The sequence below is a fragment of the Sprattus sprattus genome, assembly GCF_963457725.1.
Source record: "Sprattus sprattus genome assembly, chromosome: 4".
Taxonomy (NCBI): Eukaryota; Metazoa; Chordata; class Actinopteri; order Clupeiformes; family Clupeidae; genus Sprattus; species Sprattus sprattus.
This window is the reverse complement of record NC_137923.1, coordinates 22,282,353-22,300,873: the sequence shown is the minus strand read 5'-3', so window position 1 is coordinate 22,300,873 and position 18,521 is coordinate 22,282,353. Positions and strand designations below refer to the sequence as shown.

Sequence of the window (18,521 nt, the reverse complement as noted above, 5' to 3'; positions counted from 1 at the left end):
GTGAGTGTAAGTGCCGTCATGCTGTCCATAAAAGCTCAGATGGAAGACAACAGGTTGCCTCCTGCAGCCTCTCACCACCAACAACCCATTTAGATGCCCTTATAATTAGTCTGTTGCCATGGTGAAAGCCAACAGTAAAATGGTCCATCTAGCCTGATACCAATCTCCAAATGGTGACAGGATGTGGTGTAGTTATTTGTGTTAAAGTACACCTGAATGTCCTTTAAAAATGCTTTGACTAATACTGAAATCTTTTCAGGGCCCTGAAAGGAACTGAATGCCTTCCACAACAGACTATGTGGCACTGATCCACAAATACTACACGGAAGTCTCTGCCTTCTGTCATTTCTGTCTGAATGTGGTGCCAAACCATGCTACTACAGTATGTCTCAAGAAAATCCTCCACGCTACTAAAATAAACAAGATCTACCCTTCCACATTAAGAAGACTGAATGGTCAAAACTGGCCTATGGTCATGGTGATCTCCTTGGGAATGAAAATACCACATGTCCAATGCCACATCTCAAGAACTTTAGGCTTCCATAGATACTTCAAAATGTCAGGTGCTCTTTTATAGACATGATAAGGTAACCCATTAGGGCAGGAGCTTATGCAGCTTTTGCACCACGCACAACCTCTAGATTGTGGTCTCTGAAGAGAACCCAGTGTGGCACCTAAAGTGTTTTTTTAATGCTGCAAGTGTTCTGACAGACAAAGGTCAATGCCTCCTCACTGCACGCACACACATACATACACACACACACAACGACACACACACACAACGACACACACACACACACACACACACACACACACACACACACACACACACACACACACACACACACACACACACACACACACACACACACACACACAAATGTCCACACGCAAAAGTGCTTTCAAGTCTCAGTGGCCCCTGACGTCAAGGTGTGTGGGGGTGAGCAGTTGTTTCCCTGGAGGAAATGACATTTGTCTGAGGGGTCCTGATCCCTCTCTAATCTGATAATGACCTCTGCTCAGGCTACCATGGCTCACTGGCACATGTGTGTGTGTGTGTGTGTGTGTGGTGTGCGCAAAGCATGAAAGTGTTTTGGTTCTCTGATCTGACCACACTGGGGGAGGGCTTGGTCTTTTGAGGGTTCACTACAGTGGCTTGAAAGTACAGGCTTTTGGTTGCAGTTTGAAGCTGTTTCTTTTGTTGATTTAGGTCAGTATTTTGTCAAACCTGCATGCAACACCCCAATTCATAACCCCAATGATTTGCCTTGTATAATGTGCGGGTGTGAAGACATGAAGACATTTTCAGTGACAGAGCAGTGAGAGCAATCATAGACCTCAGAGTGATAAAGGTTCTGCTTTAATTGAATCAAGGTTGTTTTCAAAATGTTGGACCACAAAATGCCTGTATGTTAAAGACAGCACTGAATGCAAAGCATTTGAGAAGTACTGGTTGGCTTTAGTTCACTGCAAAATGAGTTCATGTAGAGATATGTAAATACATGTTTAAGTATCTGTTTTGTATAAGAATGGGCTCATCCCATCTGTATCAATATATGCCACAGTAAGCTTTTTATTGTCACTCAAAAATTCTTTATCCATGCATCCATTTTGAGAGCCAGCACAAAGGGCTGTAGGAGGCCCCTGTTTACATCACATACTTGAATATGGGCCCTTTCCACTATTTAGTTTATGACTAAACTGGTGTCGTATTCACAACTATTTTAAGCCCAGGTTCCGATAAATCATTGTGCCTTATTTTTACAAAATCTCCTAAGTCTCTTGAAATGTAACAATACATTTCTTAGGAAGAAAAATGATTCGTTGTAAAATTTACTGATTTCATTCCATGATGGCCACTGTAATTGTTTGCTCGATATTACTTCCATTTCTTCAAGGTGAGAAGGAAAAAGGCCAGTATAAAAAATGCAGCCAATTCATCACTGTGACACACATATTGTTGTGCCACTGGTGTGCAGCCGGCTCCTCTGACATAATAAATGTTTACTGTACTTCTCCATTAATGAACACCTTCCGGCAATGGTGGAGACTTATGCACTAAACACTGGCAAAGGCAACCAAAACAAAATGCACCTCTTTGGGCAACTTTCCTAAAATAAATAACAGCACAATTAGCAAAGAATTCTTAGCGCAGTGAGAATGGATATCCCCATTCTCACCGTTCTCCAGTCTCAACGTCTCGGAGGTACAAATCTGCACAAAGAAGACCTTCAGCAGTCAGGCTGAAACATTTATGTGTTACTACTGGCTGCGCTGAACATAATGATGTAGCCTAAGTGTGTGTGTAGTCCTGATATATTCATAAGGCAATGATAAGATGCTTTGATCTGCTGAATACATTGTGACATGAAAAAAAAAGACTGTGCTTGCGAAGCCCCAGACACAGAGGAAGTGACACAGAATTGAAAGAGCAGCTTTACAGAAGCTGCCGTGGTGCTGATATTCACGACATGTCAATTACTAATGCAGACTATACAGTAATGGAACAATAATCCGTCATACATACAGAAACATACAGCTGTCTCATGACAAGTAAGAGGTTTTATATATTTTTTCCCCAAAAACTCTGGTCGTTATTGTTTTGAAAAAGGGTATGTGAGCATGTTTGCGATCAGCCCACACTCAAAAGTCTTCACCATGTTATCACTCTGAACAACCTATCCAGGGGTAAAACAAACAATGCCTCTAGGCCTAGGCCGGTTTTGATTAATAATGGCCTTTGAATAACAGTGGCCCTTTCCCAGTCCTCTGAAGTAATCCTCAAGGTTACATCTCCTCTTCTGAATAAATGTCGTGTTGCTGCCCTTTCCAAAAGCGCAACCAGTTTAGAGTAATGGGGTCATTCATTCATATGACATCATGCAAATGTAGACACACAAAAACTGCATATTCATTCTGAAATGTCATAACAGTATCTTTGTGATCACATAGCTTTTGTTGGTTTTTATGTGAGACTGCCACAATGACACAGATGAACTTTGAGACCTGATCAAAAACAGCGGTATGAAAAGACATGCATTGTAAATACCAGTGAAGCTGGTCGGTGTGTAATGCTTCAGACTAACTGTCTAGTGTTTGGGCTCAGACTGTGTTGAGTTATGTTGGTATTACTCATGCATTGCCTACTCCAATCCTTTTGACGCAATGATCAGCACGTTTTAACCTCTGCATAATGTCATCCGAATATTTATGTCTCTTCAGTGCTCAAACAATAAATCCTAATTCAATTAAAACAAAAGCCATTATGTACTAGTACCACAGCATGGATTTATGCTGTTGTCCACTGACTGTTTCGCATAGAATTACCAATACAGAACGCAGAACAGAACACACAGCTCTTCACCAGGATGGACATTCACCCAACAATAGGGAAGCATTCATGTTCACGGCACAGCAATGGTTAGTGTATCTGAAAGAAAACTCCTTTCCTGGGTTCATCGTAATACCATACCTGCTATCCCTGTGGTTTTGAAACAGCAAAAAATCTGAATATATTTGTCAATGCGAAGAGACACAAAAGAAATGACCATAGGCTGTGGGTGATCATTCACCCAACCTGTTAAAGGGCTGCAGTGACTGAGGAGCTTTAATTACCTTCTGGCTCAAGTCCAGCAGCAGCCCTGAGAAGCACAGCTGATGTGCCAATATGGATGGAACACCTGGGCTAAGACAACACAACAGCTGCAGAATACAGTCACATCAGCCTGAGCTGGGTTCACCTTTTACTATGCTCTGATGGTGTGTTTGGGAATAAAAACAACAGCCACATGACCCCTTAGCTCAGGATTCGCTACATTGCAGATACAGTGGGGAAAATAAGTATTTCAAATGGTAGGTGTAATTTAACATTCTAAAACTGATTGTTCAAATCCTTGATTGTGATTGGCTAAAAGCCGTTGTAAAACCCAGCATAACCTTACAATTTGACCTGATTACATTCCATATTACTGCGCAGCGAATGGCAAGGCATTCATATAGCGCATTTCATAACCAGTGTTCCATCTGGCTGTTGCGTTGCTTCAAGGGTTGCGTGGCAACGATTTATTTAGGAACTATAATTTTTAGTGGCGGAAGAATGACGGTTTATCATTAAACTATTGTTTCTTAAATTGAATTGTCTTTATTTATGAAACCATATCAAATATTTGTAGTAACAGTTTTAGAAAGGCAATAAGCCGCTTCGCGTCGTGCCTAACAACTCCCCTTACCTGTTCTAAAATCAGCGCAAACCACGGCCTCTTGGGGCTTATTGCTTACAGTAAGTGAGAAACAGAATATCAACAACAAAATCCAGAAAACTGCATTTTATAACATTTATGACTTTATTCTCATTTGATGCAGAAAATAAGTATTTGAACCCCCAAGCAAACAGCAATAATACTGTATACTCAACAGTGCCGCAGGCTAAATCGCTTTTTGGTCTGCTATGTTTTGTTTACCCCCCCCCCCCCCCCCCAAAAAAAAAAATGTGGGACACGGTTAAGTGTTGACGCATCAGTAATGAGAGTGAGCGTCTTGTGAGCAACCCAGTGAGCCTAAGAGCCAAAAGGGAAGCATAATAAAGCACCTCAGCCAATTAGGCGGATATGAAATTACACCACCCGCCTCCCTCACCCTACAGCCACTTAGGGACTCGTCTAATTTAAGAAACAAATAAATGTGGCGTGCACTTGTAGCGCTCAAGCGCTCTCAGCAGCCGTGCTGATAGCTGATTAAATATCAGAGCCACGGTGAGGGAGGCGCATCACATTCATTACTCTTCCCTTTGAGTTGCTTCTCTGTTTAGGGGATACATTTTTTAAAGTAAATGACTCCACGCTCTAGGGAAGCCCTCTTCCCCCCCACTAGGCTCTCTTATCGTTACCCCCAACGCCCCCCCACCGCCCCCCTCAACCCACCACCCTCCACACACACACAACTGAAACATTAAGAATAACAACTGTTGGTACGAGGCATGCGAGAGAAGGAGGACTTTGTGCGGCACACCCTGAGAAAACATCTGAAGAATGTAAATGGGGAGGAAGAATCTGGGTCACACACTTTAAGGAAATGTTCTCTCTGTTTGAGAGGTAGCGAGCGGAGAAAGGGAAAGACAGAGGAGGAGGAGAAGGAGGAGAGGGAACATATGGGGGGAGAGTAGCGAGGGTAGGGTGTCCCACATTTCTTGAATGACATGAAGTGTAGTAGAGAAAGTCCCTTTAAAGTCACACTGGGACGGAATAGAAGTAGCATTAACATCAATCTGCCGATCGTTACTGTGGGCCGGGGTTGAACAGCAGGGCTTATAAACCAGATGTGGCCTATGTGAGGGATATGTGTTAAGCTGCAGAATGTGAAAAAAGATGAAGCCGCTAATGTCCTTAATGCTTCAGTAAAGGAACATGGAGACACAGTCTAAAGAGAGCTTTTCTCTGGGCTCTGAAACACCCAGACACCTAACTAGTGATTTCCCTCATGCTCTTCGGAGGTGCAAGACAGCCAGCTCAGTGCAACAGTCCAAGGACGAGGTGTTCCAGGAATGCTCAGAGCTGGCTTGGTCTAATGATTTCTCTCCATTAGCTGGCCAGTAAGGCCTGGGAAACCAGGTGGCAGCATTATTGGGCCAGCCAATTTGGGAAAATAAGATGTTTAGAGAAATGCGTCTGGAAGACTTTTTCTGAACAGGCTTCCATAGCATTATGCATCTGAACTGGCTACCTTCTTAAAATCTGTGTGTGTGCATGTGTGTGTGTGTGTGTGTGTGTGTGTGTGTGTGTGTGTGTGTGTGTGTGTGTGTGTGTGTGTGTGTGTGTGTGTGTGTGTGTGTGTGTGTGTGTGTGTGTGTGTGTGTGTGTGTGTGTGTGTGTGTGTGTGTGTGTGTGTGTGTGTGTGCATGTGTGTGTGTACTGTATGTGTGTATGTGTATGTGTGTGTGTGTGTGTGTATGTGTGTGTGTGTGTGTGTGTGTGTGTGTGTGTGTGTGTGTGTGTGTGTGTGTGTGTGTGTGTGTGTGTGCAGGTGTAAGAGGGCTCTCATGTATATATATGATATATATGTATTAAATCAATATTAAACTTTGTATCTATTTCACACTTCCCCCCTGTGACGGTTGTGATGCGACCGCACATGAACAGCAGTTTAGTTTTACCCCTGTGTGTATATATGTTCATTGCTCTGTCTAGTTTGGTTAGACAAGTCTTGTCAGGTACGTGGTGGACGGTATGTGGACCCTTTTTGACTGCTGATTGTTGTCCTCTCTTTTAAAGTGAGGTATTTGTAATAGATTTGTACTGCTGCATGTTGTCCTCTTCTCCATTTAGAGGCTTAGCAGGTGATATTCCTGGAGACTGTTGTTTTTTTGTCTTTGGTTTATTGAGAGGCTATGCAGTTCTTCTGGATATGATGAACCATATTAAAACTTATATTTGAACCCTCACTCTGTTTCTAATTTTGGGGCCAAACCCACATTTTTGACGTCAGCCGAGACTCGGCCCGTCCCCCCCCCAAGCCCCCCCCCCCTCCAAAAAACATTATATATAATCTGTGTACATACACCATTGTTACCTACATGAAAGATCATTGTGTATATATAATGTATTATATGTGTTTAATCTCAACATTAATTCCTTCAGATTTTATTTTATAAATATAAGGGTTCATTCCGTAAATATTATACTAGCTCTGCATCGTTGTTAAATAGTTTGGTCTTCGTGTGTAACCTGTCAGACTAAAAGAGAAAGGCCAGTTTTGATCCGGAGCCGAGTGTGGTCAGAAGCGGATGCTGAGAATGACTAATCAGACAACGGCTTTCAGAGATTTCAGATTGAGCTGTCAATCTCACATGTGACTAACACTCATCTGCATCAGCGAGACTGAGCACCCTGCCAGTGCTTTTGCTGAATGAGAAAAGGGGCCAAATTAGGATATTCCAGGTACGGAAAAAGAGACTCTACTCTACAGTAACCTGCTAATAGGTATGAACCTATTATTGTACCTACAGTTTCTTGTGGAGGGTAAGGAGTTTTGACTTCCAGCTAAATCTAGAGGACTGTGCAAACAGTTTTGTGTTGAAATGCTGAAAGATGCAGTGGCTGAGGCATTTGATGAATCAAATACCAACAAGCTGGTCATCTGTGGGTGATGGCATACATCACAACAGCCAGAGAGAAGCACAAACATTTATAGCAGCCAAGCCCCTGTGGAGGTGCTTCTTCCTCAACAGACCCAAACTTATAACTTTCAGCATCCTTTCCTTCCCTCTACATTCACTTTAGTTTTTCAGAGAGGCCTTCCACCCATCATATGTGCATGTGTTGGCAGCTTGTCACTTCAAGTCCAGTGGGAGAATGTGTGGGAGATGGCAGCAAGTTAGGAAGGGGTGGCAGCAAGTTAGGAAGGGGTGCCTTAAGCAAAACATCCAAATCTGTGTACATCTACAGCTGAGTGGCAGAAAAAAAGGAAGCCTACCCAGGATTTTTTTGGGTAGCATCTCTGAGGGCGAACACAAATAACATCTAGGATGAAGGGAGACAATAAAGCATGTAAACAAATCACAGGCAAAGTGGCTGTCACGCTTTGCTTCTGGGATTGACTCAAAAAAGCCGTCTCACGCTGATATTATGAGGCACTGACAGTCACTCATCACAGAAGCGCCTTGGTGATTTGTTTTTCTTTGGGTCCTAATAACACTGTCACATATTGTCTGCCTTCCCCCTTTGAACAAAGGAGTTCATAAACAATGAAGCTCTATGTTATGAAGAATTCATGTCTGAAAAACACAGAGGGGGGGAGTCAACTCAGAATCAGACAAGATGCAGGGAGAACAGAATAAAGGAATGAAAAGGAACGCACGACTAACGACGAGTTAAGACAACCATGATATTCTATTCCATAATTACTGTGAGGCTGATACAACCAATTCTATCTTTTCCAAGCAGATGAAGGGAAAACTGTTTTCCCTCAAAAGCATTTGTGCGACTTAATTCTGCAAAAACAAAAAAAAAACGTTTTTCTCTATTTGCCCAAAGATTTGCTGAAAATTCTGTTTGAAATCCCCCTTAATGTAATGCGGTAAGCATCCGAGATCAATTGCAGCGAGTTAAAATAGAGAGATAAGATTGAGAACAAAGACTTTGATGGTCGCACATCATTGCTGGACATTATCAATGACCTCAAGGATGAAATGGATTTCCTCAGGAAGACACAGACAGCAATTACCGACTGATTCCACCATTAGCGCTGAAAAGCAGCCCTTCTGAAGACACGGCCTTCTCATGTCATCAAAAGGGCAGCAGCAAAACCTCATCGAACAGCCCCTTTCAGTCTGACCTTGTAGGTCAGAGTGATTCAGAAGACAGTGAATGGTAACTATCATGAATTAGACATGGCAAGGCACTGTGAAAAAAAAAAGTCTTATGAGACCGGAATGAAACAAAGGATAATCTTGAATGAGGATGAAAAGGACAACAGGGCGGGGGTGAATGGAGGAAAACGTGTGAAATGGCGGAGAGTAGAGGGCACCTGCAGTCGGAGGGACCAGGCACATGGAATCGATGAAAGTGCAGTGACAGAAACGGGATCAATATCGGGTCGTATTTGACTTTCACACATCTCTGTCTGCTCCATTGAAATAAGGCTGAACGTGCAGCGGCACCATCTAACATGGCAGTCACCCCTGTGGTCCTCCTCAGCTTGTTAGAACTTATGTCCTGAGGGAACGCAAACTTTCGTCTCATTCCCCATCCATCAGGTGGGTGAGAGAAAGGTAAACTTGGCAGATGCATTCGGCCGAAGCCCCCCATTAATCTTAATAGTGGCCTGTAATGAGGAGCGTCTGTATGAACGGCCGCACTGCCATAAATAACGCTGGAGCAGAGGGGCAGCAGACTGAGGAGAGTGCAGCTCCTCTCTTAATGACCCACAGAGGCAGCGTCAAGCGCCACGCTTCAACCACCACCCTGATTTATGCCTCTGCTTCATTTACCTGACAAATAAACAATAGCACCTTGCTTCCTCAAAACAGAACAACAACGACAACAACAGCAAAAAAACGGCATTGATATTCACAACAATACACAGGTTTTAATATGTAAACAGCGCTGCCTACAGTGTCACCAGGAAGCCAAGCGTGGCTGATTTGCTTGAGACGCTGCTGTGAGCATTATTTTGCAGCGTCAAAAGGAGCGCGCTGGCTGTGAGGCTGAAAGAGTGGTGGTGCTGGCGGGGAGGACTTCGCAGGCCCAGCAGCTGAAGTGCAGCACACAGACGGAACCAGTGAATCTTCACATCTGCGAGAGCAAACAGAGTAGCCACTGGCAGAGAGCAGGGCTGTGAGCGTCAAACTGAAGGGGAGTGTATTGCTGACCCAATTTTTTTTTTGGTGTCCAGAGAATCCACAGAGCCTCTGAATGTGCTTGTGTGCATACATAAACGCTCACACACACAGAAAAAACACACTGATATTCATAAATACACACACACATTCACAGAGACACACACCAGATAACTAATGCATACAGCGCACGGAGATACAGTACACAGCAACAGCTAGCAATCTGTTCACCCTGTGTATCTCTCTGTGGGAAGTGGGGTCAATTGTAGCAACTTGCAATTCCATCTCCCTGTTGTCACATTGTCATATACGAACCAGTTTTCCCTCTGCACCACCTCTCTGCCTCCTTTACTTTAGCAAATACAAAATCTGCAATGTTTATAAATCATATCAGCCTTAATTCTGTGATTAATATGAAGTCAGCTTCCCCCCTCTTTGTATGACTCCTGTGGTAGTATGGTATCTTGGTAAAGAGAGAGAGAATGAGAAAGAGAGAGACGTTAAACCCAGAGACAGACAGACAGCCAGACACACAGAGAGACAGACAGACAGACAGACAGACAGACAGACAGACAGACAGACAGACAGACAGACAGACAGACAGACAGACAGACAGACAGACAGACAGAAAGAAAGACAAACAGAGAGAGAGAGATCACTTAGTATCCCTGAAAACAACCACTAAAAAAGCCACTAGTTCCCTCCTCATTTAGAAAATAAACATGTTCTGTAGCGGTTCTAATTAACACATTACATTGATGCACAAATATCATAATGATAATCAAAGACTTCCTTGTGGTGAAGTACAGACAACTGCTCCGATGGCATCTTTTTTTTAATCAGCCTGTGCACAATAAATTAGCGGGATGGTAGTCAAGTTCATTAAAAGTGAAAATGAATTGATTTCAACACATCATTCACCATCAGTGTCAGGGAATAAAAAGAGATACTAATCACACTCATGTACACTCACACACCATTGGACATGACTGAGACACAAAGGGCGTTAAGATTCAACTTCACAGGCCTTTGCTTCATTAAAAATAACAGGGAGAACTAAAGTGAGGTGCTGAATCACTAATATATAGTACAATGCATGGTTCTGCTTTCATGACAACATAAAGTCCTGCACATTACTCTAAAAATGTTATTCTGCATTTCTGCATGTAACTGCCACTGCTTATAATATGTAACTGCCACTGCTTATAATATGTACCTACCACTGCTTATAATATGTAACTGCCACTGCTTATAATATGTACCTACCACTGCTTATAATATGTAACTGATAATGCTTATAATATGTAACTGATAATGCTTATAATGTGTAACTGATGATGCTTATAATGTCCAGCGAAAAACAGACAAGAGATTACGGCAGCGATTAACATTCAAGATCTTTTAAAGTAAGTAAACAGTGGTCGTAGCTAGGAAATGTCAGCTTACCACATTACCAACATTACTCAGATTAAACATTTATATAAAAGTTGTATTTTAAGTTCTTCACAGGATACTCTCTTTGTGCCGTTGTCAACTTGAACTAGAAATGTTTTCACAACAGGAAATGAAAAACTTGGTTGCAGGAGTTATGGATGAATTTTTTTTTTAATCCAGTGTGAAATCAAACCTAGTAATAATTACTTACATTACTCATATTACAATGATGCCACAGATCCAATAGATGAGAGGAGTAGTGTCTGGGAAATGTATAATGCCCATCATTTGGCCACTATTCGGTTATTTTAACTCTTGATTCTGTCAAAGCCACACAGTTGTGGTCATAGGTCAGTATGCCTATTGTCTTCCATAAAACGTTGCTAAGAGAAAGACTGTAACATACATGCTAACTCTTTGCAGGACACAAACAAGTGAAGTGAGGGTCAACTGTTTGTCACTGCTGCATTTACATTGATATTTAACGAACAGAATGTGAAATGGCTAATATGGTGAAATGCTGTGTTTTCAGTAATGCCTCATTTTGCTATTGTGTCATGTTTATGTTTTTTTGTTGGATTTGCAGTGATGTGTCCCTGTGTTTGCTTTGCTAATGTTGCTGCGTTGTGCACAACTGGAAACAGAATAGGACTGTGTATGCCAAACACTGACAATATTGAGATGGGTAATGAAAATTATTTGAGAGTAATTTTACTACTGTCATCAGCCTCCCATACACACACACACACACACACACACACACACACACACACACACACACACACACACACACAATTTCACACAGGGAGCTGTCTCATAATGCATTATAATCCGGGCCTCCACAAAATTGTACAAAAGCTTCAATTTGTAATTTTCTGAGAACAACAGCCTCTTAGAGTGCTTCAATGCCAAGTCTGTAAAGAGGCTTGTCAGCTCGCCAGGTCACTAAGCTCCACCACAGGAAGAGACAGATCCCACACTCTCCCAGTGGCCATGACCGCCTCAGCATACTCCACATCCCACTGAGAAACTACGCTCACGCCATGTTACAGGGTGTCAAATTGGGGGAGGGAGAAACAATTCTGGCAAGCATTCCTTCCTTACTACACAAACTCTTATCCCTGTTAGTAGCTGGGTTTTGATCCAACTCATTTGCACATTTTAAGCATGAATTTAAGTGAATTTAAAAAAGAAAATGCGAGTCTGTGTGTTTCCATCCGCTGTGTTATACGTATTACAAATGGACACTTTCTCAAACAAAGGAGGAGTTGTGAACATCTGTGGGTTCAAAACTTGTGGTTTTGACACTTTAACAGAAACACCTTATAAAATCAAAACAAATGTTATTTAATGTGAATAAAACTGTTTCCATGAACTGCACATTACCTATGCAAATCAGCAGCTAATCCGACCCCCAGCAAATGCATTTCTTATGCAATTTAGAAGGTTTTATGCAAATTTCAAGTGTATCCAGCTATCCACTCAGGATTTTTTATTTGAATGGTCAAAATTCACATTAAAAAGTTGGATGAAAATCCAGCCTGTGTCAAACTGTGTTAAATATTCTTAGTTCAGTCGACTTTAGTCTTCGTGCACTATTTGCCCCGTCTCCTTACAGAGGGAGATCGTTAATCAGACCTGCTGCCCAACTAGCAGATTGCCATAACAACCTTCTCTCCTTGTGTCTGCCACAGGCCCAGAGATGTGATAATAAAGCCTCATTGAGACTTAAAAAAAATCATATGTATTGATTTGTATTTGTCGAGGTGAGGCGGAAAAAGAAGAGGGCAGTGCGAGGCAGAGTCCCACAGCGCGAGCAGCACCCACCTTAAGACCAATCGAACGCAATTCAATTATGAGGCGAAGACAAACAAAAGCTGATGCGATTACACCGAGTTAGTCAATTAGGCATGAAGAAATGGGTCACATGGCGAACTATCAAACCCAGCTATGGTATATCACACGCTACATCATAGGCCACCTTGACCCTTTCAATGAAATCAAGTGTCTTCCAACATAGAGGAAAACTCACTAACTCACTAATTCACTAATCTGTTTCACATTCATTGTCCAATTAATATTCCATTACATTTGAGCTTACTGTTATTTTGTCAGTTGGACACTATATGGCAGATTTCATTCTTTGCGTGTGCACTGACTCAGGGTCAGGTGTAATTCATCTCCGTCACTTAGCGTATAACCGGTACCTTGCTGTTGAGAAGTTGTTTTTAGATTGCTTATTACTGAGGACGGCGTAATGACTCCGTACAATTGCATTGCCCTAATGCCCACACCCTCTATGAGGCCGCATTGTAAAACTGACTGTCTCATTTTACTGCGGTTATGTTTCACCGATGACAAATATCACCTTGTGCAGTGGATTTTAATGTCGTAAATCTGCACATGCTCTGCGGAGAGGAGCCATAAACCACGAGAGGCTTCACTCTCCTTGAATAACAATCACCCAAGTGGAGGAGTCTGTCTAAGCTGGCAGTTCGCACCACTACACTCCACATCTCGGCTCACATATTATTTATCACAGAAAAAGAAACACACACACAGGAAAGACGAAAATAATTACTGGTCATGGTGTTGTGTGTCCCTATGAAGTCAACCCTATGAAGTCAATTTTGTCAAAGTCAATTTAAGACAACAAACAACACAATTTGGTTGAGAGTCACTCTTTCACAGTGACTTTATTTGTTCCAAACAAATATATCGTACTCAAGCTGAAATGTCTGTGCATTTGTATGTATCACACCACCGTATTGGGGTAAATCACAGCACATTCCAGCACAAAACAGTTTACAAAACGGCATCGGCATTTCCATGTTAAATCTAAGTATTCAGTGTCTGTGTTTGACTAGGTTCAGTTCATATAATATATAAAAGCCAAAATATCATCTCTTCTACTAATTTCATGGAAGTTTCATTACAGGGACAACCTGTACCCTTCTGCCCCAGATTGGCATCTGCTACACTGGATAAACTATACATTTTCTATGGGGGATTACCAGATCTGCAACAAAAAGTTATTTAAAATAAATAACATGTGAAAGGTCAAGAGAAGAAGGGCAATTTGATATTGACAGTGATAAATTTAAATGTTCAATGATTGGCCTGAGTTGGCGAGACCTTTCTTCCATCTTGTTTTTTGTGTATTTTTGTATCTGTTGTTGTTGATGTTTACCAATGTGTCATCCACAATGTGTTGCACTAAACCTGACTCAAAACTCTAGAAATAAGTGTCTTCTGTCACCTTCAATGGTAAACATGGGAGGAAGTGGGAAATAAGTGTCTCTCAGGGAGCTTTCAGCCCCGTGTGGGAGTGCTGTTAGTTTAATGGAAGTTCCCTGTGCTACAAGCTCAAATGGGTGCCCATCTTCCTTTGTTTCATGAGCCGGTGAGTAAGTGCTTTTATATTACTGTGCTCTGGTATATGGCCCTCACTCCATATCAAATGCTTTTTAATCTCTAAAGACCCCCAGAACAACCTGAGACATTGCTCCCATTGTCTACATGAAGGGGCACATGAGAATAATCAGGTTTAAATTGCCTCTCTTCAGATGGGTCGTAGAGTGCACCGACCGGGGCCCTGAAATGAACAAGTGATTAGACCTGGTAATGATGAAAAGCCCTAACGTCGAAGATGGATGCCATACGTGTGTGTGTGTGTGTGTGTGTGTGTGTGTGTGTGTGTGTGTGTGTGTGTGTGTGTGTGTGTGTGTGTGTGTGTGTGTGTGTGTGGTCTCTATGTTCCTGTTCAGGACTATTTTAGCACAGAGTAAGATGGAAAGAGGAGCTTTGCTGGAGAGAGTATGTGTGATTTTTTCTGACACCCTGTGGCCAAAATGAATGGTCATATATTATCTGTCCTTTGTGGGAGGTAACAATTACAGAACAACAAATACATCAACAGCGTGAAATAACAGTAATCTGAGGCGGTGCATGGACGCCTTTCATTTGCAATATTATCTTAGAGAAACAACTTTTCTTATGAAGCAGGATTTTTGCTGCATTCAAAACAGTCAGATTTTTAAAGAAGGCTGTCCATTCTTTTAGCAGACAGATGGTCACTATCTGTCTGTGGCATACCCAATAACCTATTACTGTTCAAAATTGAAGTCTAACCCCCTTGTCAGACCAAATTTGATCTTTCGGGAGAAGCCCCACATTCCTTATGACAAGGAGTATGAGAACAATCTGGAAAATGGTGTAGTTTAACCATTCTAAGCCCCATTCCAACAGACAATAGATTCCCAGCCTGCTTTTGTGGAATTCTGTTTTTCTCCATGGTCCGTCTGCAATTCTACAGAAATGATTTGGTGCCCTGTTCACCCACCGTCAGCTTGACGTGTGCATTACCATAATGCATCTCTCCAACATGACACAGAGGGTAATTGCAATTACAACATCTCTTTTCCCCCTGTCACTTTGTGGCCAAATGGAAACCGACGATAACACTCAGCCGTTTCTCCCAGGCCAAACATCGGAGAGTTTAGTCTCCGATTGGAGGGGATATATAAAGGTTTAAGAGCTTTGTGTTGTGTCATTCTCAGTCTTCTCGGGACAAATTTACACTGCCTCCGTTGACAGCACTGTGACAGACAGCCAGACTCCGAGAATGGGTGCGGCTGATTGTGTGTGTGAGTGGGTGCTTCGTCACACTCTGCCGCCCACCCCCCCGCACATCAATTCTGTTTGGTGCAGAGACATTTTTTTTCAATCCATCTACAGCCGTTATCTGTCTCTGAGCATCAATAGATGTCCATCAGGCAGGTGGCCTCTGTCATGGTCTTCCTTTGAGAAAGGACAGACTGTGTGGGGTGTTAACTGCATCTAGATGCTAACCCCGAGCCCCACCACGGCTAATTCAAGATCGTCTCTTCATAGAAGCGTGAAAGATGAAGATAAACCAGATAGACAGAGAACGAAAGAGAGAGAGAGAAAGAGTTTTTTTTTTAGAACTGGACAGTCTGCTTATAGAATTTTATTTTATTTAGTGCTAAGGCTGAAAACAAATCTCTCATTAGGTATTATCTCAAATATCTATACCAAAATACCTAGAAACAAAAGAGGGACTACAATAATCATCTGATTCAATCACAGCTCATTGGAATGGAATGACAAAGAAGGAGGCTCGTCCAGAAGGCCTGAAAGGGGGACCATCACACCAGTTATTTCCTTCTTCTGATAGGGGGCCAGGATCTTATTTGCTCTTTTTTTATCCCTGTGGCTGGTAAACTTCAGCGAGTCTTAGTCAGAAAATTTGTGACGCGGATTTAGACTGATCCAGAGGACTGTTCCCATTCTTCTGCTGCCACTACAGATAAGCCTCTGCCGCCAGCCCGCGGTTTGTTTCCTGTCCTAGCTCATCTCGTTTGGAGCGCCCTGCTCAACCATCAGTGCCGTAGCATCCCTGTTAACTCTGCCACTAAGCTGTAAACTCTCATCAAACTTGTTTGTCACAGACGACAGCTGCCTTTTACAGTTCAGTCTGCGCTGAAAATGAGCCAATGGGTAGAGGACAGCATCGCAGATCAGAAAACTGACTGCTGAATGAAATAACTCTGTCAAATGGTCCCTCTGAGGCATATGGACCCAGCCTCGTTGCTGAAGGCTTTGAATAAGTGAGCTGACTTTTGAGGGATCTTAGGAGGAGAAAAAAACAAACCGTGAACAAACCGGGATGTTGAATAAATTACACCTGCGGAATGGACCCCAGCATGCCAACCCCATAGGAACTTCGTGAGGAGGGTCACACTTGAGAGATGGCCTTTCAGCAAAGCAGGAGACATTTTGAGGCTGAGTGAGAATTAAGTGGAGGTCAGGAAGGAGGACAGGACCCTGATGTAAGGTCCCCACTGATATTTGTGTCCCTGTCATTACTGAAGCGTCTTCCTGCTGCTTCAGCAGTAATGGAGTGACTGGCTCCGTGCAGGAAGGGGCCAGCCCAAGGGCAACTACATGCAAACAAGATGAAACAAATGGGAGTGAAGCAATTACAAGAGCCAATAAATGAACTCCAGCCATTCATCCCTAAGAACGGCAGCTGAAACTGCCTGCAAACCCTTGTCTCTGGCTGCTGTGGAGATGCCACACTACAACCCCCTGGCTGCAGTTCAGATGCCACACAACAACCAGGACATCACCACAAGGTTGCCTGCTAAGACCATAGGGTAGTAGGGTAACAGAAGTAGAAGAGAGAAAAAAGAGTAGGCAGGAAAATTAAGTGTGTGTGAAGTCAAACTGCTGTTATCCTTTGCTACACAGACTGTAACGTGGATAAATGCAATGCTAACAAGACTGAGAAGCATTAGGAAAATGCATAGAACTTATGCACATATTACATTAAATACAAGAATTCAAACTCCCCTCCCTCATGCATATGTGCCACTGCTAGTGCTGGCTGGGAGGACCACTTTGAGTTTGCAGAGATCCACCAGAGGAAATGGATCAAAGCAATAAAAGAACACTTGATCATGCACTGGCTCCTCTAATTAAACTCATCCCCACAAACATACAAGCCCATTGTCATTGCAAATTATCGCTAATACTGTGCAAAAACTCGTTTACGTAAACCCACAAGGGTAAAGCCAGAGAACAGCTCTGCAAATCTACAGTGGCATGAACGTGGACAAAGATTCACAGTTAGGTTCCTTGCAAGCAGTGCGTGCATGAAGGTTCCACACAATGAAACAAATGCAATCCATTACTGTGTTTAAACCCTGCGCAGACCGATCTACATCTCTGGGTGGTGATACGATATCTTCTTGGTCTTGATTGCCAAAGGTCCTCTTTCAGGATGTGAAAGTCGAAGTTTACCAAACATATAAAGAAAGTACATAGATGAGAGCAGATGACCTTTCAAACCATAGGTATTACTATTTTATGGGTTTGTTGTTGTGTCTGTTATAGTTCACCAATGCTAACAATGCTGTAATATGACTGAAACACATTGTGAACTTTAGTTTACTCTTGTTTGGTTCTTTTTGCTATGTACTCTTGGTCTGTATACGTGTGTCTATTTCCTCTCTAGATGCTTATCTGTGCCCATGTCTATTTCCAGGCTATTTTGTCAATACCGTATAATTAAAAACCCTGCATTACTTATTGAATCAACTATATTTGGACTTTACGCTGACTGAGGTAGTGATATTGCAATCTTTAAAGCAGCACAACGGATCAATAGCTATTCGCTAACGGTTTGCTAGCAGCTAAAACTAACGAAATCTCTTGAAATGTGCTGACTTTGACATTATGACAAACTAGTTACTCAACGACTGTCCTCACACAGTCAAACATCAAGCAAGTGCAACACAAGACAAAGCAAGACGGCAAATAAGCTACTTACTAGTTCAGCAGACAGTAGAAATTCGGGCTGCCACAGGCAAAACTACAGAACGAAGTTATATTTCTATGGACCCTGGTATGGCAATGGCACGGAGGCGATTCTCCATATTAAAAGTCATTGTAGTGCTCCAATTTTTTTCAAGCTGTTATTTTAAGGTTAAACTGCTTATCCTAACCATAATCCTGAAGTATAATTGTTGCATTGTGTTACTTTAATCACTTCATCTAAATGTCAGTGTTACTTTTATTCCACTCATTAACAACTCATGGCATCATTACCAATGTAGGTAACAAAAGGAGGATTAGACATGGCAGGTTTTCTGGAGGTCTAATGTGGCATCAAAAAAGCTGACTGTTGTGAGGAGGGAAGTAATTGTATCGTTGTGGATTGTAAGTACACACA

The 18,521-nt window shown here is 42.3% G+C and overlaps 1 protein-coding gene across 1 annotated transcript in view; it reads right to left on the bottom strand.

Annotated features, from left to right (window-relative positions):
- The window catches only part of galntl6 (polypeptide N-acetylgalactosaminyltransferase like 6), a gene marked incomplete at both ends in the record, with an annotated part of 153,948 nt that overhangs the window by 134,836 nt on the left and 591 nt on the right, over positions 1 to 18,521 (bottom strand). The window lies entirely within an intron of this gene.